Source organism: Uranotaenia lowii, chromosome 1, assembly GCF_029784155.1.
Source record: "Uranotaenia lowii strain MFRU-FL chromosome 1, ASM2978415v1, whole genome shotgun sequence".
In the NCBI taxonomy this organism is placed as follows: Eukaryota; Metazoa; Arthropoda; class Insecta; order Diptera; family Culicidae; genus Uranotaenia; species Uranotaenia lowii.
This window is the reverse complement of record NC_073691.1, coordinates 103,157,121-103,180,103: the sequence shown is the minus strand read 5'-3', so window position 1 is coordinate 103,180,103 and position 22,983 is coordinate 103,157,121. Positions and strand designations below refer to the sequence as shown.

The 22,983-nt window shown below is 38.7% G+C and overlaps 3 long non-coding RNA genes across 4 annotated transcripts; 2 read left to right on the top strand and 1 right to left on the bottom strand.

Annotated features, from left to right (window-relative positions):
• The first annotated feature begins 14,958 nt into the window (after nt 1-14,958).
• On the top strand, nt 14,959-15,562 carry LOC129748286 (uncharacterized). The gene is made up of 3 exons (XR_008737703.1): nt 14,959-15,106; nt 15,172-15,290; nt 15,363-15,562. It is a non-coding gene; the product is annotated as an uncharacterized LOC129748286 (long non-coding RNA).
• Nucleotides 15,563-19,622: 4,060 nt separating this feature from the next.
• LOC129750706 (uncharacterized) lies at nt 19,623-20,297 on the bottom strand. Its single transcript, XR_008738466.1, has 3 exons — nt 20,170-20,297; nt 19,969-20,080; nt 19,623-19,896 (listed from the first exon to the last, which is right to left on the bottom strand). It is a non-coding gene; the product is annotated as an uncharacterized LOC129750706 (long non-coding RNA).
• A 980-nt stretch (nt 20,298-21,277) lies between these two features.
• LOC129743025 (uncharacterized) lies at nt 21,278-21,959 on the top strand. Of its 2 annotated transcripts, none has more exons than XR_008736583.1 (3): nt 21,278-21,481; nt 21,544-21,657; nt 21,777-21,959. It is a non-coding gene; the product is annotated as an uncharacterized LOC129743025 (long non-coding RNA). The 2 variants fall into 2 exon arrangements; XR_008736582.1 differs by having other exon boundaries at nt 21,541-21,657.
• The last annotated feature ends 1,024 nt before the right edge of the window (nt 21,960-22,983 follow it).

Here is a 22,983-nt window from a genome sequence, read left to right as displayed (position 1 = left end):
AAGGGAAGGATTGTTAGTTCGACTTCCGTTGCTACTAGAGACCGAATACACCTCTAAATCTCCACGGTCGTCACAGGAAGGGTGGTTTGTTAGTGGGGAAGGTAAATAAGATCTGGATTCCCTTTGGGAAGGGATGTGATCAAAGCAAAGTTAAATATTTAGTGATCGTCGCGTCGCACACTATCGAGTACATCGCGTTTTTATTTAGAGCAAATACGTCCTAACGTGGTATTGTCATACGCGTACAATGCCACCGATGCAACTCACCGAATTTTACCGCGCGCTCAAAACGAGAAAAGCAAAGCGTTCTAACGTGGCACTGTCATACATGTTCAACGCACTTGGCACATGTTTAACTCACGAAATTTTACCCCGCGTTTATAACGAGAAGAGTCAGACGTCCTAACTTGGCATTGAGTGACATCCAGGTGTTAAAATCCTAAGGACCAAATAAATTAAAAAAAAAATAAATACACGTATAATGTACCTTGCACCGTTGCAATTCGCCGAATTTAACCGCGCGATTATAACTAGAAGATCAAAACATCCTAACGTGGCATTGTCATACACGTACAATGCACTTAGCACCGGTGCAACTCACCGAAGATTATCGCGCGCTAAAAACTAGAAGAGCAAAAAACGTAGTAACGTGGCATTGGCATACGTACAATGCACTTGACACCGGTGCAAGTTACCGAATTGTATCACACGTTTAAAACGAGAAGAGAAAGGACGACCTAACGAGCAAAAAACGTTCTATCCCATTATGCAGGCAGCGAGAGAAAGAGAAAACGAGAGAGAAAAAAACGCATCCGATCGCGCCACGCTTGCCTGATGTACTCTGTTCCCAAGCAACTATTCTTCTTTGCAATCCGATAAAAGCTTCAGCAGTAATCTGGTAGTCCAATGTGGTGAAATATATATAAAACACACACATACACACACACACTCACACTCACACACACACACACACACACACACACACACACACACACACACACACACACACACACACACACACACACACACACACACACACACACACACACACACACACTCACACTCTCACACACACACACACACACACACACACACACACACACACACACACACACACACACACACACACACACACACACACACACACACACACACACACACACACACACACACACACACACACACACACACACATTCCGTTTCAATTCCGGTTTCAAATTCCGAAGAAAAGATGTCTCTACTATCGGATTGACCATATCACATTAGCTGTTTCTAATTGCATTCTATTTTCGATGCAAGTTTTGCTATGATGCAACCTCAGACACTTTGAGCTTTTTCAGCTGTACCTCTGTTCTTTAACTTGTATCATAGGAGCTTTAGACCTGTGTACAAGCTTGGATGCAATATGGACGGTAAAATATTTCTCGAAAGAAACATTTCGCGCTGTGCTACGAAATCAGATTGGATGAATTTTCAATCTTTAAGTGTAAAATATAAATCAAATTAAATGGCAAAATAAATATAATCCACTTATCTTGAATGAGTAACAGCATTTTCCGCTCGGCTCCCTTGGAAGTCCCATGTTCCATAACCATTTTCTACAACGCACCGGGGGCGAAGCCCAAGCCCCAATCTGCTCAATGGCTTCATAATCGAAAATGCACTCCAAATTTTAAAGCAAAATATCACTTCCACAATGCAAAATACACAACAAGCACATAGCACAAATATTAGTTTTAAGCTTAATACCATGTTTCGGAACAGTATTTAAAAAAAACATCACTAAAATTCATGGAAAAATTGAAAAATACGTGGACTAAATCACGGACGGAGCTTCCACTTGGCAGCAGCGTTGCCAGTCCTCCCTTTTGGCCGGTAGCGTATATGGTCATCAAATTCTAATTCAATGCTGTACCTTAACAAAAGTTATTTGATGAAATTCGGTCCAGGGAATTGCAAGTTACAGCTGTTTTAGTTTGGCGAACCGACTTTTTTCAATTTTATGCTATTAAGTGATTAATAAATTCTTTTATTGAACAAACACGGAGTGGAAAAATTTGAGAATTCGAAAGTACACCTACTATGAAAAGTTCATAGTTTTGATATAAAATCCAGCGTTTGCGAGTATTTCGTAACGGTTTTTTGCCGCTTGGGGGGGGTGATCACCCCGATCACCACCCCCCCCATAGGACCGCGCCTGATGAGATGTGACTGGGCCATACACTCATCCGAAAAGGAAACATTAAATTCACCTGGATTTTCACGTAGGCCCTCGCTACGTGAATTTTTGCTTGGTTTACGTGAAGCACCTAGAAGCTAATATGAAATCACATAATCTTTACGTGAAATTCCTGTAGTTGTCATGCTTTCACAACAAAGACACGTTCGATTTACGTGAAAATCCAGTGAACCGCCGATCACAAACGGGTTTGTTGAATTTTATGTGATGTTCACGTAGCTCTGAACGGCTCGATTACGTGAAATCATTGTGAAAGAAAAAAGGTAACCAATATGGCGCGCGTGAATCCAAGATCTATCGGCTGCCAAAAGAGAAGTTTTTTTTGTGACGGAGAAGCTGTAATTTCGTAAGTATAGTAAAAATATCACTGTTTGACTGTTACTTACATAATTTTCCATTTCAACAGGATGCGGAATTGGAGCAGCTGGGACGATCAGCCAACCGCTATACGGAGCCAAATTGAATACAATTTTTCGAAGACGATGTGAAGTGAGTAGTGCAGTGTGCAGTAAAATTGTAAATAGTTAAGTGTAACAAAATAAATATTGTGATGTGTTATTAATTCAGCTGAATAAAATCTTTTCTCCGAATTAATTATTTTTTATTGCATTGATGTGAAATACAACACAATACGTTCATATTTTAATAAAATCTACGTGAAAAGTATGCAGTGGATCGAATCCTTATTCACTTCCGATCTACATTATTTTCACGTACGCTTCACCTACAACTCATATGAAAATTACGTGAATTTTGCTTGCTGTTCGACTTCTGTTTGCTACCTGAAATTCACGTAGGTTTCACGTGATTTTCATGGTGGCAAAAATCTATGTACATTTTCACGTAGCGTTCATGTGAAAAGTTTTTTCGGTGTAGTTTCTTGTAGGGCGAAAACGATCGGTGAGAATTTAGAAGAAATAATTTGTAGGTCAGAGGTGCGTGCTCTTAAGCCAAAAAGGTTCCATTGGATAGCCAAACACAGTTTTTTCTTTGTAGTGGGGCAATTAATTGGTCTATTGTTTGGATAACTATTGCTGACAGGCGTAATTATGTTGTGGATGTGGGAATTCATATTGTAGGAATACGTAGCCATTTTTAGGAATGAATATTTGGAACGGACTTACCGATCTGTTGTTGATTGTGGGGTTGTGTGTTGGAAGAGCCTGGTTTGCAATCTTGATTGAAGCACTGTTTCTTGGGTGTAGAGACTTTTTTGGGAGATGTGTCATCGTCGGACCTACGGTTGCGCCGGACACGTTTAGAGCCCTTTGAATCATTACTGACAGTGATGGTAGAGGTTTCCGAATGGTCAGATTTGTCGGTTTCATCGGACGATTCCAATTCCGGGCTGGCTAGTAGAAGTTGAAGTTGGTTGGTGAGTTGGGCTACTCTCTGTTCCAGTTCCAGTATCCGAAGGTCTTTGGCATTTTCCTGTTCTTTTGGGATGTTGAGGCGTTGTTGGATGTGGCTAATGTTTTGGGATGCTTTTTGGCGGTTCCGAAACTCCTTCACTGCTGCGCCTTGTGAAATCCCTGAATCAACGCGGATCTTAACGATTTCCTGTTCCTCTAGTTGAACGGGGCAGAGGCGGCTCGTGGCAGAGTGGGTCCCACCACAGTTTAGGCAGTGTGGTTTTTTGGTACATTCATCGTGGGCAGAAGGTTCTCCACAGTTTGAAGACTTTTCTTGTTGTTGGCACCTGGTCTTAGAATGTCCGAACTTCCCGCATTTCATACAGAATAACGGTCTAGGATAATAGGGCCGGGTAGGTGTGCGTATGAAGCCGAAGAAAATGTAATCCGGAGCGACTGTCCCACTGATGGTTAGGACCATAGAATTAGTTGGTACCGATTTTCCGTCGATTTTTTTGACGAAACGGTAAACCCTCGTTACCCCTTGGTCAGCTAAATTTTCCTGGATCTCTTCGTTACTGAGGCCGGCAACTTCTCTACAAGAGACCACTCGCTGGCAAGTATTAAGAGTTGGGTGTGGGGCAATAATGATTTTGGTTCCGTCGATCAGCTCAGAAAGTAGTTGCAGTTGATTAAATTGGTCGATACTCCGTATTTTCAGCAGGTAGGCTTCACCATTGTTGATAGGATTCGCCCCTTCGATCCGTCCGACGGCACGGTCGATGGATTTTGAGACGACAAAAGGGTTCGTAGGAAGCTTGGAGTTTTCTCCTGCTCTCAGAATCAGAAACTGTAATTCGCCGTGTATTCCTTTTGGGTCCATCCAGGAGGGAAGGGTAGGTCCGTGATGCCGATTGGGTTTCTGGGTCCTGCCGGTCCATGGTGGATTAGGATCCACCATCCTAAAGGACGATGCCGGAAAAGCACTTCTTCTATCTCTTCGTCGGGATTATTAACGTAAAGGAACACCCGAAACAAACTATTATTTGGATGTCCTTGTTTGTGACAGCTAAGCTATCGAATATACAACCAAGTAGGAGCAAAGCAAAAAAAAACGTCTAAACGCGATGACTGACGCCGAGAGAATGCACGACGGAGGCTTCCCGGCGTTTGGCCTCCTTTCAAGGTATTCCTTTGTTTTGGATGGAAACAGGAAGGGGAACGGGAAACGGGAAACCCATTGAATGAGAACTGTGCTTTGCTTACTGCCTGCTATTACATACACACGCTACATAGACACAGCTGCTAAAGCCGGGCAGCTTGGCCGGTAATTGTTTGCCGGTGAATTGAAGGAATGTTTTTGTTGTTGATTTTGCTACATACACAAGCACAGCTTAGCCGTTGTTGTTTGCCGGTGGATTGGATTGAAGCAATGTTTTTTTGTTGCTTTTACTACATACACACGCACAGCTTGGCCGTGGTTGTTTGCCGGCGGATTGAATTGAAGGAATATTTTTGTTAATGCTTTTGCTACACACGCGTTTGCCGGCAGATTGAATTGAAGGAATATGTTTGTTGTTGCTTTTGCTACACACGCACAGTGCTCGGTTCGCTGGCTGCCTGTCGTTGGCCGGTATTTATTTCTATCCTTCTTCGTCTTGTGATGCGATAGGGAGGGACGTGAATTCGTTTTTATTTTGTTTCTTTCAGACATACGCAATTCGGTTAACTTGGGAGGTTAATGCCGGTGGGAGTAAATCGAATCAGCACCGGTCGCCTTATCTTCTTGTACCGATGATGCTATGTAATTGACTACACGCCATTGGCACAGAGGCTGAATTTTGGGTGTAGTAATAGTTAAAACAAATTAGTGATGATTAACGGCACAAGTACCGCGAGAAATGAGTTTAGCTCCGATTAAGACTTGCGACCCCTCTAGTGAAAGGGTTTGACTTGTAGGTGACGAAAAAAAGTGTCGCGAGATCGCTAGTACAAGCTACTAGTGTTAGTACCGCGAGAAATTAGTTTAGGTCTGATTTAAACTTGCGACCCCTCTAGTGAAAGGGTTTGACTTGCAGATGACGAAAAAAAGTGTCGCGAGATCGCTAGTACAACCCGAATAGACCAAGACCATGGTTCTACATTGTAATAACAATGGTTTTCGCCTTAACAATGAAAAACAATGTAGATTCCCGATCCTTTCAAAAAGTAAAATTTGTATTGTATTGTGAAATTACCGTAAATATGGCGATAACCATGAAATATATGGTTAATACATAATATTTCACTGTATGTATTACCTAGATAGCTGGTACTTCAAGATAAGCGTGTACGGTTTGTTATTTTTATTTTGATCGGGCGCCATTTTTACCAAAAAAAATAACATTCGGAATTTGTGAAAATCTTCCGAAACCGAGTGTTTGCGCTAGTACCAGTCGAAACTCGGAATTTATTCGCTTTGAAGAAGTGGACACCCAACATCCGTCGATTCCCCGGATTTTTAAATCGTCAACGGTTCTCCCGTGAGGGATCTTATTATGCCGACCATCCGGATAATCAGCGACACCAATCATCACAGATTTCCCTCGAAAGTACACCGCAGCAGTAGCAGAAGCTGCAGGAACATTCCGCGATGGCGGTGGTTCCCAGTCAACCATCTACGATGAGGGCTGAAATGAAATCCGTCGAGCGGGATTCCCATGCTTAAGGTCATCAACGAGCCGATGAAGGGCAAGGCTGGTAAGGAACAGGTAATTGTTTAGATTTTTAATTAACCATCAAAATCCGTAAACTAGTATTAGCATTGGTTTCATGGGTTTAGTTCAAAAACTATGCCTAACTAATGTTTTTTTGAACTTACAAAATATTAGGCTGGTTGATTTGCCGCCCGGGTCCAGCCAGCTTGCAAACAGACGGCCACGAACTTCGGCATCACGCATCACCTACAGCGAGTTGGTACTATGCTGGCTACCACATCAGCAGGAAATCAGAATGAAGTGCTTGAAGCCAATGCCACTCTACAGATAGTGAAGAAATGATCCGGTAGAACATCTCCCAGCTTGAGCCACTAGCGTTGACCGAAAAAGGAGGAAATAATGTAATGGTTTCATTACGAACCTTTTGGAGTGTTTCTTCCGGCACCACCTATCTTCGTTATAGAAAGTGACGCTGGAAAAGTTTGGTAAGTCGGTTTAAATCGTTGCCAAGACTGAATTTCAGTAACAAGTGCAATACTTTAAAGAGATTTACAAATCTTGAAAAACATTTTTTTAAGAGTTTTGTTTCTTACTGAAATCTGATTCTGAAATTTGTTATTCAAATTTAAATTCGAAATCGTTACATGAATTCTTAAAACCAGCGCTGAAATCTTTAATCAAAATCTCATTTCTGAATCTGAATTTTTAAAAATGTCTCCTTTGCTTGCAGCTCACACGTCTGAAACGGGAGAAACACTGGAATGGTATCCACTAATACAAATTTTAGGTGCTCACCCACAATCTTTTTTCGAGTAGATTCCCAAAGAAAAAAACATCAACGGAGCTGACCGACAAATTGCTTGTTTCTCGAACCAAAGGCCTTTATCTTCCAGCACAACCTGCCTGAAAAAATTCGGCAATGGATTGTTCGGGTTCATTGTTGGAAATGACGCTGAAAAAATCGGCAGTCGAAACCGCTGTTAAGGTATTTAATGATCTGAATTTCAGTAACAAGCTTTTTATAAAATGCATTCAAAGAATTATAAAATACAATAAAGTTATTTTCAATTCCTTTCTTTTATTACCTATAGGTTGCTAAAATTATTTCTTGTTTTTAGGAATTTTATTCCTGATTGGTCGTGCTTTCAATTAAAAGTTTATCAGGTTAATAAAGCACAACTAATTATGAATAAAATTCCTTGAAACAAGTTATAACTTTAGCTAACTATTCCAATACATAAAAATATTAATTATTCATTGTAAACCATGAAATTTTACGGTTAAAACAATGATTTTATACCATAGAAATACCTTGATTTCCATCTTCATTGAAACAATGGAAATAAACGGATTTTCATGGTTTTATAATGAAAAAGTGGAAGCTGTTTTAACCATGAACTTCATATTTTTGAGCTTCCGAATGTATGGGAAATCGCTATTTTTTTCATGGTCACGCTGCATAACAATACCCCTTTTTCATGGTTATTTTCGTCAAAACGATGAAATGTATGGTCGTAAACTATGAACTTCAATGTGTATTCACGGTATCGTGGATCGTAAAAGTCATGGTGTAAACCATCAAGTTCATGGTATTGTGATTATGAACTTCATGATTTTTTCACGGTGCAATTCTATTCGGGAAGCTACTAGTGTTAGTACCGCGAGAAATCAGTTTAGCTTCGATTTCGACTTTCGACCGGTCAAGTGAAAGGGTTTGACTTGTAGATGACGAAAAAAAGTGTCGCGAGATCGCTAATACAAGCTACTAGTGTTAGTACCGCGAGAAATCAGTTTAGCTTCAATTTCAACTTTCGACCGGTCAAGTGAAAGGGTTTGACTTGTAGATGACGAAAAAAAGTGTATCGAGATCGCTAGTACAAGCTACTAGTGTTAGTACCGCGAGAAATTAGTTTAGGTCTGATTTCAACTTGCGGCCCCTCTAGTGAAAGGGTTTGACTTGCAGATGACGAAAAAAAGTGTCGCGAGATCGCTAGTACAAGCTACTAGTGTTAGTACCGCGAGACATTAGTTTAGCTTCGATTTCAACTTTCGACCGGTCAAGTGAAAGGGTTTGACTTGTAGATGACGAAAAAAAGCGTCGCGAGATCGCTAGTACAAGCTACTAGTGTTAATACCGTGAGAAATTATTTTAGGTCTGATTTCAACTTGCAACCCCTCTAGTGAAAGGGTTTGACTTGTAGATGACGAAAAATAGTGTCGCGAGATCGCTAGTACAAGCTACTAGTGTTAGTACCGCGAGAAATTAGTTTAGCTTCGATTTCAACTTGCGACCTTTCTAGTGAAAGGGTTTGACTTGTAGATGACGAAAAAAAGTGTCGCGAGATCGCTAGTACAAGCTGCTAGAGTTAGTACCGCGAGAAATTAGTTTAGCTCCGATTTCAATTTTCGACCGGTCAAGTGGAAGGGTTTGACTTGTAAATGACGAGAAATAGTTCCGCGAGTTCGCTAGTACAAGCTACTAGTGTTAGTGCCACGAGAAGTTTCTCGTTGTAATCGGAGTTAGTTTAAACTAGTTAGTTTAGCTCCGATTTCAACTTTCGACCGGTCAAGTGGAAGGCTTTGACTTCTAGGTGACGAAAATTTGAAACGTGAGTTCGCTTAACCAAGTTACTAGTGTCATTACTGGCAGAAATAATCTACTAGTACTTAGTTGTACAAGCTTGTATCAAGAAACTGCTTAAATTCTCATCAATCTCTTCCCTTTTAATAATCGGGTTGCAAGTTGAATTCGAAGCTAACCTATTTTCTGTCGGTTTTAACTCTAGTAGTTTGTACTAGCGGATTCACGACACTAGTTGTCGTCCCGACAAGTCAAATCCTTTCACGAGAGGGGTCGAAAGTTGAGATCGGAGCTAAACTAATTTCTCGCGGTGCTAACTCTAGTAGCTTGTACTAGCGATCTCGCGAGACTTGTTTTTGTCACCTACAAGTAAAACCCTTTCACTAGAGGGGTCGCAAGTTGAATTCGGAGCTTAACTAATTTTTCTCGGTACTAGCACTAGAAACTTGTACTAGCGATCTGCTAACACTAATGTTGTCACCTCCAAGTCAAACCCTCTCACTAGACGGGTCGCAAATTACAATCGGAGGTTAAATAAACGAAACCATCTATTGAATTAAACAAATAAATATGAATGCAAAAAATGACCAATCTTTTCTTGTTACTACTTGCGAGGAAGGAAGAACTTATCCTTAACGTTACACTTACCGATAAGTTTGAATCGGAAAGCAAAACTTATCGAGAGCAAATTTGTTAATGATGAGTATGAGTACAGCACACTGGTGGATGAAAATCTCCTTCACGGGTGTTTTCATCGGCAAGTTGTATCGAAAGATAACGATTTTTTGATTCCCTGAGCGCAACACATTCACGCGACATACCTGCTCTCATTTGATCTCCATGGAAAAAGCGCAGACCTGTCATGCTGAGCGCATTGAAAAGCGCGACAAAGCTAATGCCAGGGTGTTTTGAAGCGCGACATTTAGGATTTTTTTTATTTATTTATTTTTTTATATTTTTTTCCTCGGACAGGGAAAGCCCGCTGGAGTTAAGCTTCTCTCAAGCCTCTTCTCCAACAGGCACAAAACAATTTTAACTATTCGTTTACAATATTATTCCAATATATGTATGAGCACTCCAGTGAGCGAGATAATGCTCTGTGAAGGAGTGCTTGGCACTTTCCGTTTGCTATTTCAGAATTTTATACAATATTATTAACACTGGTATTTTTAATTCGTAGATTTTTGTGGGCTGCTGCGGTGGTGCGTGGGTTTATGATGGGGGATGGCGGTGGTTTGGAGTGGCGTTTGGGCGGCGGTTGGCTAGGGGGAGGGGCGAGAACGAAAAGATGTAACGAATGTCCTTGTACCCGACCTATCAACAGCTTAAGCGCCACTCCCGAACCCGAGAGGCTGTTGATGCGTTCTTTCCGTCCCGGCAAAAGACTTATCTCAAGGCGGGGTAGTTAATAGTTGTTATATCTCATTCGCTTAAGCCTCCGACTAACCAAGATGCGACCCTAACTCTTAATATTTCACGGAAGGGGATGCAACACCCACAACTGGGCGACCAAACAAAAATCTCATCCCACGCAACCCCAGAAAGCACAATCGCCGACGATCTCCACCAAAATCCCACACACATCAATTGAGCGAGACAAACTGTGTCGTAATTTCTACTGCTGTATTCAAAATTTTGGCTTGTTCCCTAGGTGACGTCACGCAGTATAAATTCGCTCTTATTGCTAACACATAAATATATATCTTAATGCTAATCTGACCTGGTTCATTCAGCTTACAAACCGAATCATGCATTCACATGCACGGGATGGTTGGTGTCTTGACCTGGACACGACGCAGAGCAACTCAGCCTTATCCAAACTGACAACAGACAGCACGTGGCAGGGGCCGACTTGGGATAGCTCAGGTTGTGGCCACTGTTGACACGGCTGTGTATGTGTGTGTTTGAACCGTAGGGAGAGCAGCGGTTTTGCTAACCACTTAATGGCGGGCTCTCCTGATACTGGTAGCGATATCACAGTCTACACACTCTGTTGATCGAAGCACGTGGTCCACAGTTGACTTTTATTGGCGAATCCTGACGACCGAGGGCCAAAGTACCACGAAAGGCGACGAAACTGGTCTTAAGCTCCAAACCAACTCCCACGTTGAACGGTGGGTCTCTGCTGTTCAACGAGTACACAGCAAATTTTTTTTTGCTGGAAACCAGCAAAATTTTGCTGGTTTTTGTCCCGCTGACTTTCCAGCAATATCGATTGCTGGAAAAATCAGCAAACATCAATGCTGGTTTCCAGCAATTCAAATTGCTGGAAATCAGCAATCCAGATTGCTGGAAACCAGCTATTTCTATCAAAGCATTCGGCTGAATTTGGTATCAAATTTATATTTCAATTCGAATTTAAATATTGAAAATGGCTGTGCACATGATAAGTAATAAACAACATTTATTTTCTTCCATTTGTTTTATTATGAATTAAATAAATTAGCAGAGACATATGTTTTGTCAATATACCAACACCGCCTCCGGGGTGGCAGCTTTGTGCCAATGTGATAATCATCCGCCACCTGAAATACAGATTTGATTAATACCTTTCATGAATCCTATTAATCCATTTTCCAGTACAAACTCACCCTTGACTTGATGTCTGGTTGCTAGAATATAGAGGAAAATAAAAAATAGTATTATCATAAACAAAATTCGTAAAAAAGAATCTCACCTTGCTTCAGTGACAAAAACAAACACACAGCAAATTTTTTTTTGCTGGAAACCAGCAAAATTTTGCTGGTTTTTGTCCCGCTGACTTTCCAGCAAAATTTCCAGCAATTTCAATTGCTGGAAAAAACAGCAAACGTTAATGCTGGTTTCCAGCAATTCAAATTGCTGGAAAATCAGCAATCCAGATTGCTGGAAACCAGCTATTTCTTTCAACACAACCGGCAGTATTTAGTATGAAATTTATATTTCAATTCAAAATTAGAGTTAAATATTGGCTGTGCATATAATAAGCAATAAAAACAATTATTTTCTCCCATTTTCAATAAGGGATTAATTTATTTTCCGAAAAAAAAACCTTTTTTTTTCACAACTTTCTAACACTGGCTCTGGGGTGGCCGCTTTGTGCCAAAATGTTGATCATCCGCCACCTGTAAAAATAGTTTTGATTAGTATCTTCTATGGAATATCTATCTGTACAATAAAAACTTACCCTTGACTTGATGCCTGGTTGCTAGAATATAGAGGAAAATAAAATAATTAAATTAATTTAACCTAAATTCGTAAAATAGAATCTCACCTTACTTCAGCGTACGAAACAAAAACAAACTCCAAATTGACAACTCGATTGCTGATTTTCCAACAAACTAGATCAATTGCTGGAAAGTCCAGCAATTTGAAAACCGATTGCTGATTTTTCAGCAAAAATGACAAGCACATAAGCGAATGCTGAAAAATCCAGCAATTCGAAAACCGATTGCTGGTTTCCAGCAAAAATTTGGATTGCTGAACGTTTCCAGCAATTTTTTTTGCTGGAAATCGAGGCAAAAATATACAGTGCAGACTCCAATTTGACAACTCGATTGCTGGTTTTCCAGCAAACTAGACAATTGCTGGAGAGTTCAGCAATTTGAAAACCGGTTGCTGATTTTCCAGCAAAAATGACAAGAACACAACCGAATGCTGAAAAACCAGCAATAAGAAAATCGATAGCTGGTTTCCAGCAAAAATTTGGATTGCTGAACGTTTCCAGCAATTTTTTTTGCTGGAAATCGAGGCAAAAATTTACAGTGTATGTCAGAATTGCATGCGGTTTAACATAATTAATCCTCAAATTACCTGCAGAATCTTCTTATTTTTCTTGCACTTATTCGACGTGGCTTCTATCGTTAGCACAAGTTTGCCTAAATAGTGATATCATTACTAACAGTTTAACGTAATCCAAGGATCTTGATACTCACTAACTCTTACCAAATCACAAGCACGATCCAGGCACAATTTATTTGCCAAACTGAATTATAACTATAATTCGGTATCGTGTATTTGAAAGAACTGAAACGACTCTACACACAAAATTTTCGAGGCCGAAAATTAGCAAAATTTTGCTCAATTTTGACCAGCTAAAAACGTTTGCTAAAATTGTAGCAAAATTTATTTTCTAACGTTTGCTAGAATTTGAGTAAATTCCAAAATTAAATTATTTTTGATGAAGGGTTTTCATTTTCAAATATTAAAAAGTGAGATTAGATTTTTTTTATCTTCTTTTTTATTTTTGTTCGCATCACACCGCGGGTTTCGAAAAGTGTCTTGAAACTTTTACTATTACATTATGATCAGTGATTACATCTTCACCAATGAAATCTGAAAAACAGAAATAATTAAGTTTAGTGCATTTTATATTTTGAAGAATAGAAATAACACTATAATAGGTATACAGTCTATTTTTTTTGTTAGCTGATAATAAAAACACTGACCACCAAACAGGTAAACCACACACATCACCCGGCGGAACCACTACTGCTGCTTCGGGGTTCGGATTTTTCCACTGATTATCGAACGAGTAACCTTTCCGCGGGAGGCAGAATGGCTACTTCTGCAGCATTCCGTCCAACGAGCTGCTGTTGATCCTGGAAAAGTTCGGAAACCTGATTAGTCGATGCCGATTTGATTTTCTTTTCCTTTTAATTGTATCTACTACTTACCAATTTTAAATTCAAATAAAACGACGAAAAACCGAGAAGCGGAACAAAAATGTTTTACCCGCGCACGGTGCAAAATAAAAACAAGAATAATCTAACAGGTTTCCGCCTGTGTCGCCTTTCTAAAATTTGAGCACATAAAGTACGCGGTTTGGGCACAGGCTAAAAGTTTGAGTCCATGCTACTATTAATGCTAAAATTAGTAGTAAATTGGTTATTTTTACTCAAATCGAGCAAAAGTCATGATAATTTGGGAAAGTGCTAACTCAACAGTAAAAAAAAATTTTGCTAACGGAAAGTAACAGCTCATTTTTGCTAAGTGGAGCCTCGAAAGTTTTGTGTGTATGTAGTAACAAATTGTATAATTAGTGAACCAATCTACAATATTTGAGTCACATGTGCTTCACTTACTACAAGTGTTTAGGCAAACTAGCTACATATGTGCGGAATCTCAATATTAACCGTCGAACGAAAACTACCAACTGAAGTTGCGGCAGCCAACTAGACTTGCTAAAACCCTCTCAAACTACGTCGCAGCAATCGGTGGCAGAGCCACCGGCAATTGTGTGAGTTGCATCACTTTCCATAGCTCCTAAACTGTTGGGCTTTTGTCTTCAATTCAAGGACGATTGGTGCGATGGGTGGTTTTTTTTCGAAATGCCTCTTTTTGCATCCTAATTAGCAAGCTGCAAAAGTGAATGAGATCACTTGTGGCACTCAACTAAGTTTCAACGTTCGAATAGCACATCAATTGTCTCTAGGGACCGGAAGATGGCGCACCAAGCGGTTAATGGAAAATTTTGTACAGAAGCTTGTATACCAGGGAGATGGCATCCCTATGGGCGATGGGCGCGCTCGCGGTCCCGGTATACGATTTCTCGTGTGCTAAACAGAGAGAGAAATAGCCTTCACTCCAATTTCACTCCGATTAGCTGTCATTCTTATGGAAATCTGTGTAAGAGTAAAGAGCAGGCTTTATTCTTTTTAGCAGGCCCAATCCCAATCCTTCGTCATTGAATTTGACAACCATCAAAATTACGGGCCCACGATTTTGTGGGCCCATAACAAACCTGACATTTTGCTGTCAAAGACCCGAACTAAATGTCAAATGCTAGAGAAGTATTTTCCGTTTGAGCCATCACAATGGTGCGTCGCGTCAGTGACAGCATTGTACTAAAACGCAAAACTTGTTCTAAACAACAGCGTTCTCCAGCGTCGACGTTTTTGTTTTAAAAAAAATGAAAATTCTAGCGCGTCAGCAGGGCTTTAAATATTCCTTTTTTGTATTGTCATTGAAGTTGAAATCCGAAGTTTTCGCGCTGGTGATCGGCAACCTTCCCCCAGGCCCTTTTAAAACCTTGAGCGAGCAATTTCGCGCGTAGGGCTGCGTTAGATACCATAAATTGGGCATTTAACTCCAAACGTGTATTATTCCAGTCAGCTGATTGAACCGATTGTACACATACAATTACAATCATATGCATATTATACGAAAAAAAATCTGAATAATCCGTCTGGCCAACACTGATTGGTCGTTTCAACGACCATTTTGTTTCTACCTTTGTTAGCTGCAGCTTTGTGAAATGGTAAGTTTTGATTATTTGGTTATTTATGTATGGTTAATTATTAATTAACGATATTTTAATTTCAGCAGAAGATAATGGAAAGCATTTGCCTGCAAGATCTGGTCCTACCGGCATCCGAGAGCGACAAAAGAAAAAACCATGGGAGGCTTCCATTAGAACTAAGGTCATCGAATCATCAACTACGGTATGAATTTTAGCACCGGAGTGTTTTTCGCAGAAAGGTTTTTAATGAGGATTTTTTTTTATTTATTTACAGATTTCCATCACCAATGAGAGTCGAGGCCGCTCGAAACGCTGCAGGCTGAGGATTTCCTTCGATTTTTTTTACAAGTTTGGTAGTCGAGGGTGCTATCCTCGCCGCCGTTAAGTGATGAAAATTGTACCCAGTGAGTGATTTTAAATAGATATTTATAATCATGTATAAATAAGTTGATAATAAAATTTGTTTTCTTTAAATTTTAATATTTTTAAAATTCGAAACACCCTAGCCATACCTACCCTAGCCAGATCCCTGCAACGTAACACGATTTGTCTATGTATCGTGTGACCAACATCTTTTAAATATGTGCGCGTTAATCTCGTTTTTAAGCTTTTTTTTCCTCAGATTTAAGCTTTTTTTGCCTTGAGAGTATAGGAGACGAAAGTTTAAATCTGAGGAAAAAAGCTTAGTGCATGCGTGCATTCGTGTGCGTGTTATTTTTATTTGCTGGAGGTAGTGGATAATTTAAAAAATAAATAAAAATGTGTGAATTTTATTTTCTCTAATTTTTATTATTTTCATTTAATATTTTTTAACAATCCTAATTTTCTTTCACACTTTTTCATAATTTAAAGTTAATTAATAAAAAAAATCACATTTGCATTTAACCCGCACATTTTTTATCACCGCTAGCGAGTAATTGCTGATATCCGAACTGCAGGGCGCACCCGTCCGGAAGCTGTTGGCTTTTTTCATGGCGCTTCAGGTACTCAGCGGAACAGATCCTAACGGCTCGTACTCGTCCACACCTGATGGACGCAAATAGGCAGGAATCTTTCAGCTGCTCTAGAGACTTAATTGGTTTTTGCTGCTGCTGAGAAAACTTGTGGCAAAATGGCCGTTGAAACTTAAGAGATTATTTCAGGCCTTTGGATCACTAACACTCACAAGCAGAAAGCCGTTAAAATAATCGACCGTGTGTTGTATTCATTTGTTTATAATTTTAGGCGAATGTATGTGTGCAATCGGGCAATCAGCTGACTGGACAGATGCACGTTAAACGTTGAGACCCCAATTTTTGATACATAACGCAGCCCTACGCGAGAATTTCTTTGCTCAACCATAACCCTACGCGCGAAATTGTTCGCTCAAGGTTTTAAAAGGGCCTGGGGGAACTAGCGACGTTGTGAAATATCATTACTGGCAACGCTTTTGTAAAGTAATAACCATGATGCCTCTACACCCTTAAAAAATCGTACACAAAAGTATGTAAAAAGAAGTCAAAACAACCCGTAAGTGCAGGAAGCCACTAGTATGTAAAAAGGGTGATACGAAAAATTATGTAGTGAGGCTGGTACGGACGAGTATGTAGAAAGTACGCAAAAGAATGTTGGGCTCTGTGAACTAAAAAGTATGTTAAAATTACATAAATTAGGAAAATTTCTGAATTTAAATTAAAAAGCAGGGATTTTTTCTTTCAAATGGATTCAAATTTGTTCACGTTTTCCAATTTATTGTTTATAAAACATAAAATTTAACCTATATAGAAACTTTTTGTTTTCAAATATATAGCTTTTCCATTATTTTTAGATCCTTTTTGGTAAAGTGTCTTCGTTGGTGTTGGTCATTCCTGGTCATCCGAGAACTTCCTCTCAGGGGATTCTATTGAATTAACCGCATAGCATCATAGAAGCCATCCTGATCACACAACTGATAAGTCATTCCGAGACATCGGCTAGTTAGCTTCTGGGGCAGGTTGTTCTTGGGATTTTATTGTTGACTGGCAGGAAAATTGAAAATCCTACGGAAGTTAAAAAATAGTAAGCAAAATTGTTTAAAAAAAAAGATAAAATAATACCCATGCTTTTTAGTTTGCTTGGCTGCGGCCGCAACTGGTTGACCCAGATTGTTGAATCGTGATGATACCGTTTCATGTCGCTTCTGGACTTAGAGGAAACAAACCTAAAATTGTGAAGATGAATTAGAAAAAGCGTTCAGAGAAATGAATGTGTCCAAACGTGTACCGAGGGAAACGAAAAAATTTTGATTTTCTGCAAAAACTTAACAAGCAGTTTTGCAAAAGTTGCTGCGTGCGCGCAAGTAGGATGCAAATCACAGACTAATTTTCTGGTGGTGCGAGTGAGAAGAAAAACGCCGCCAACTACAAATTAACTGAAGTTTCAGTTCTTTCTACAGAGAGCGTTTTGTAGAACAGAAAGAACTGACAAAGTATGTAATTTCTGAAACTCACTTCTTCGTAAAAGTTGTCGAACTCCAAAGTATGTAATTTTAACGGTATCAATATGTACAATTTTCTTAGAGTGTAGAGGTATCATGGTAATAACCAGCGTGCCTATACAGCTACGGGTGGTTGCATATTGAGCAACAGTAGGCAAGGAGTACCAAAAGTTTTTCATTGGTGGGGGGTGGAGACGGAGCGCTTTTTGACAGCGAATTGTTCGCCTACCATGCCTATGATTACGATTGCCTGTCACAAGATGGACGATTCCGTGTATTCACGCAGAGTAAACTTGAATTTTGGAACGAATTAAATCTGACTTTGATTCAAAACATTCATTTTTTTTGAATCCAGCTCCTGTTTTCTTTGAATCAATGAATTATAGTTTTGATTGAAAAGAATAATTTTTAAAGAAAGAATACATTTTTTTAATTGAATAATTTTGGACTTTGATTTCAAACAAATTCTTGATTCAAAAGAAATTTGTTCAATTGCATATTTTCTTAGAAACAAAGTAAATTTTCTTTCAACCGAAGAAAAATGTTTTAAACTGAAAAGAATAATTTTTTGAAACAAAAACTTCAAACTTAGAAGATATTTTGCATTGACTTGCAAGAAGAACAGAAAACCGAAAAATCGAATAAAGTTCGGCCGCTCGTTTTGAAAATCAAACCAGTGAATCGGAGTAAGCTATAAATAAAGAGGATTCAGGATGCAAAATGGTTAGTGTAAGTTCTCTGTGGTGTAAGTTAATAAATACTGAATATTTAAGTGAATTCAAGATTTTTTAAAACGCTTGTATAGTTACAGGACCACGGCCGACGGATAGATTTCCAAGTCTCTCGAACATGGAGAAAGCTGCGCAAAGTAACACCTCCCCAAATCCCGCGGTCGTATTTTTTCGGCCCAATCTTCAACGGCAATCACCAGTCGGACCAGCCAGCAGCTGGAGTGGCTTTCGGAAGTTTATTGACCGGCCCACGGAGAATGCGAAACTTTGTCAACGATATCAAGGACCCTACTCGGTTATAGTGAACCAGTGTTTTACACGCAGAAAAATAGAAATTAGTTTCAAAGGAAAGTGCCACGAAAACAAAGGATTTTTTCCTTTGATTTTGGGACAAATAAAAATTACTTAGATTCAAAAACATTTTCCTTTGTTTCGAAGAAATGTTTTCCTTTGAATCAAAGAATGTTTCTTGATTCAAAATCTGAAATACTTTGATTCAAAATCTTAAATCCCTTGAACCTATAGCATTTCCGTTTGATGCCATAACATTTTCCTTTATTTCCAAGTTATTTTGATTTTAATTCGAAAACAATTTTTCTTTGTTCTTATGATTTACTTTCGTTTCTACCACAGGTACCACAAATGTTGCATTTGAAGAATAATAATACATTTTATTTTTCAAATAATTTATTTATTTAAAGTTTTGTTTCCGGAAGTCTACCTGTAAAGAAGAGAGGAAAATAGAAAAAAATTCAAATTAATAAAACACAAATGAATGACATAAATATGTTCCCTAAAAACATTGAATGAAATGTGAGGAAGGAAGTTAAGCACTAGCAATTTAAAGATTGTAGTTTGACAATATATAATATTGAAGGTACTCACATTTCAACATGCTAACAATGATCCGCAGACGAATTTTTGGCAAACAAGCGGATCATGTTATAAACTGGGCAACTTGGAATTTTGCAGCTTTCAATTCGTTCCTTCACGCTGGGCCACGTTGAACCATAAATGTTTGAAAAATAACCATAATGGCAGTTTAGTGGATCAAGTCATTTTATGAGTTTTCAGGAAAAACTCATAAAATGAGATTTCATAGAGAACTTGAATAATGGTTATTTTTCAAGCATGGTCGAAAAAGTAAAAAAGTGGCCGAAATCAAAAGGAAATATTTGTTCCCACATATGAATCGTCTTTAATTTAATTCATTAAGCAAATATCATATTAAGTAATGACCATGAGTTACCTAAAATCCGGATAACAGATTCATAAATCAATGTAACACCTGTTGATACAAGTACCAACATTTTTTTTATTTTAAAACATTGATATTTTTAGTAGCCTTCACAGCTATCTGCTCTGTTGGATGCTGTTAGAGGAGCTGGCACTACGATGTTGCATTAGCGGAAAAAGTTTAGCCGGTCGAGGGAATCGTTGCCTCGATTATCCTTGTATCGGCCACTGCGCTACCACTGCGGATGATGCGCTGCTGCTTCTATGTTCGCACATCACGCTTCCCGCTCTGCAGTTTTTTAAGTGCTGATTTTTTCCTCGCATATTTTCGGAACGAACCGACATGAACCTCTTGATGCAGCAAATGTAGGAAGTTCCGGAACATTCTGTAATTATATTTTCATGGTTGTTTATCTCGGAATAGGTGATAGAGATTTCCAATAACGACATGTACTTACTCAAAGACGTGGTGACAACTGGAGGTTTCGTTGAGTCAACTGACGGATTTCTATCCGCGGCGGAACTGCTGCTGTTTTCGAATTTGGATATCCGTTGCTTCACAATTCTCGCCTGAAAATGAAATTTAAAAGAGTTGATAATTCAATCTTAACTAAATTTCTTTTAATTATTTTAACTGGTATTATCAAGCGAATACTTACAGTTTGTATTATCTCAGGAGAATTTTAAAAAAATTATTTACGATTACAACGAGACCAGAAACAAAACAAACATTTCAGGGATTGCAAACATGGCGACTGTTTTTTCAGTCATTTTAGTTGTTGAATTTTAACCATTATCAACATTTTCATCATGAACTCGGAAAATGGTTAAAGTTTAACAATTCATTACGGTTAAAAAACAACAATTTTAGGAGTTCTTCTAAAAATATCAAAAAATGCATGAAAAACAATCATTTTTGGTTAAAAAAATATGAGCGTGTTCTTCAGAACTAGTCTTCGTCGGCTGAATAGTTGACCTAAAACTAATTAAAAAATTTAATAATTCACTCCAGATATATTTAAAGAAAACTCACCAAAAATCCTCCACGGCATTGAGAACTTTCCGCCACAATGTTTTCCATCGTTGTTGGTTTCGAAGAAAATTTAATCAAAATCAAAGAATTTTTTCATTGATTGTAGCACCGAATTTATTGTCTTTTGATTTCAAGTACAGTACATCAATTCAAAATTCTTGTACACCAACTCAAAATAATTTTCTTTCCTTTTGATAGAAAAAAAAAATTAAATCAAAAAAATAAGATTTAGATTCCAATAACACTAGAACTTTGATTCAAAAACGTATTTCTTTTGTTTTAATGGTACTAGTTTTCTCTGCGTGTATGTGTTTGTGAATAAAAAAGAATTTAAGAACTAAAATTGTATCTTTTTATTATTCAAACTCCTAATAGGAACTTCGAAACAACAAGGTAAAAATCTTCCAATTGGAATAAATGGAAAATGGTTCAATGAATAAATGCTTTTAAATCTATATCTAAATTACCTTTGAGCAAATATAATAACTTTAAATCAAATGAAACTGGTTTTTGTATCAAAGCATTAATATTTTCAATCTAAGATTTTTCAAAAGAAAAAATCTCTGAAACAGAGGAAAATGCATTTGAACCAAAGGATTTTTTATTTATACCAAAACCAAAGGAAAAAATCCTTTGCTTTTGCAGCACTTTCCCCCAGGCCCTTTTAAAACCTTGAGCGAACGATTCCGCGCGTAGGGCTGCGTTCAATGCCATAAATTTAGAGCTTTAACCTTAAACGTGCATCAGTCTAGTCAGCTGATTGCACCGATTGCACATATACAATTGCAATCTTGTGTATATTTACGAAAAAAATTACATTGGTTGTTTTAACGACTTTTTGCTTGTAAGTATTAGTGCTCCAAGTAGGCCTGGATAAAATCTGTTTTTTTCAACGGCCATTATGTTTCCACCTTTGTTAGCTGCAGCTTCGTGAAATGGTAAGTTTTTGATTTATTGCCTATTGGTTCATAAGTAATTAACGTTTTCTTCATTCCAGCAGAAGAATATAAAACTTTCGCCAGTAAGATCTGGTGCAATCGGCATCCATGAGCGACTAAAGGAAAAGGCAACTGGCAATTTTCTTAGAGTTTTGAGCATCGGATCATCAACTATGGTAAGAATTTCATCAACAGACATTTCATCTCATTTTATTTCCTACAATACCTACCGAGTTCAGCTGGAGTTTCTTTTGCTGAAAGTTTTGAAATGAGGATTTTTTTCACTTATTTCCAGATTTTGATTACCAGATTCCAGATCATCTAATCACAGTCAAGGCTGCTCGAATTGCGAATTGCGAGGATGAGAATTGCATTCCGATGTTTTACAAGTTCGAATGTCGAGGACGCTGTCCTTGCAATTGCTGCCATTAAGTAATAAGAATTGTGCAAAGTGTGACATGTATTAATATGAATAAAAAGTTTATTTTAATAAAAATTAATTTAATCTAAATTTAAATATTTCAATATTCGAAACACCCTAGCCATACCTACTCCAGCAAGCACGCACACATATGCATTAAATTTTTAACGCACTCACACATAAACACGAACCGAACATACAAATACTATCAAACCCTGACAGCTGTCAACGAGGGCTGTCACTCTGAACCGGGAAAACCATTTCAAGTAGAATCGGTTGGGCCATTTCATGCTTGAATTCAATAGGCGGAATGCTTGAAGAATGCTTGGAATCCAAGCATTCTTTCAAGCATTCCAAGCATTTATTTTGTTAAGCGGGAGGTTTTAAAAGGGCCTGGGGGTCGCCAGTAAATATCGCCAGCGCTCATTGACGATAACTCCGGTTTGGGGATTCAGCGACAATATATTCTTTGTAAGGTCATAAGGAATATTGATCTCTTCGGGTGGACTACGACCACTGATGATAGAAATATTGATAGACAAATGATCGCTTCCCTGAGGGTCTTGGATTACCTTCCACGTACAATCCAAACTCAGAGAGGAAGAAGCTAAAGAAATATCTAAAAAACTATGCTGTGTTTGGGATCCATTAATTCGAGTCACTTCCCCATTGTTTAAGACAGTCATGTTGAAGTCGTCGCACAGCTCATAAATAATGTTAGCACGATCATCATCACGTGAGCTACCCCAGCCCACGCCATGGGAGTTGAAGTCTCCAAGAACTAGCCGGGGTTCTGGGAGAAGTGAAATAATATTCGCCAATTGGTTCCGGCTCACGCTTGAATTTGGCGGAATATATACCGAGGCTAGGCAAAGGTCTTGACCTTTAATTCTAGCTTGGCAACTGACGACTTCAATACCTGGAGATGGTTGTAGTGGAATACGATAGAAAGAGTGGCATTTCTTGATCCCCAAAAGAACGCCACCCCCTCGTTGACCATCACGATCCAGGCGAATAATATTGTGGCTATGGAAGTTGAAATCTGTGTTTGGAGAGAGCCAAGTTTCACATAAGGCGAACA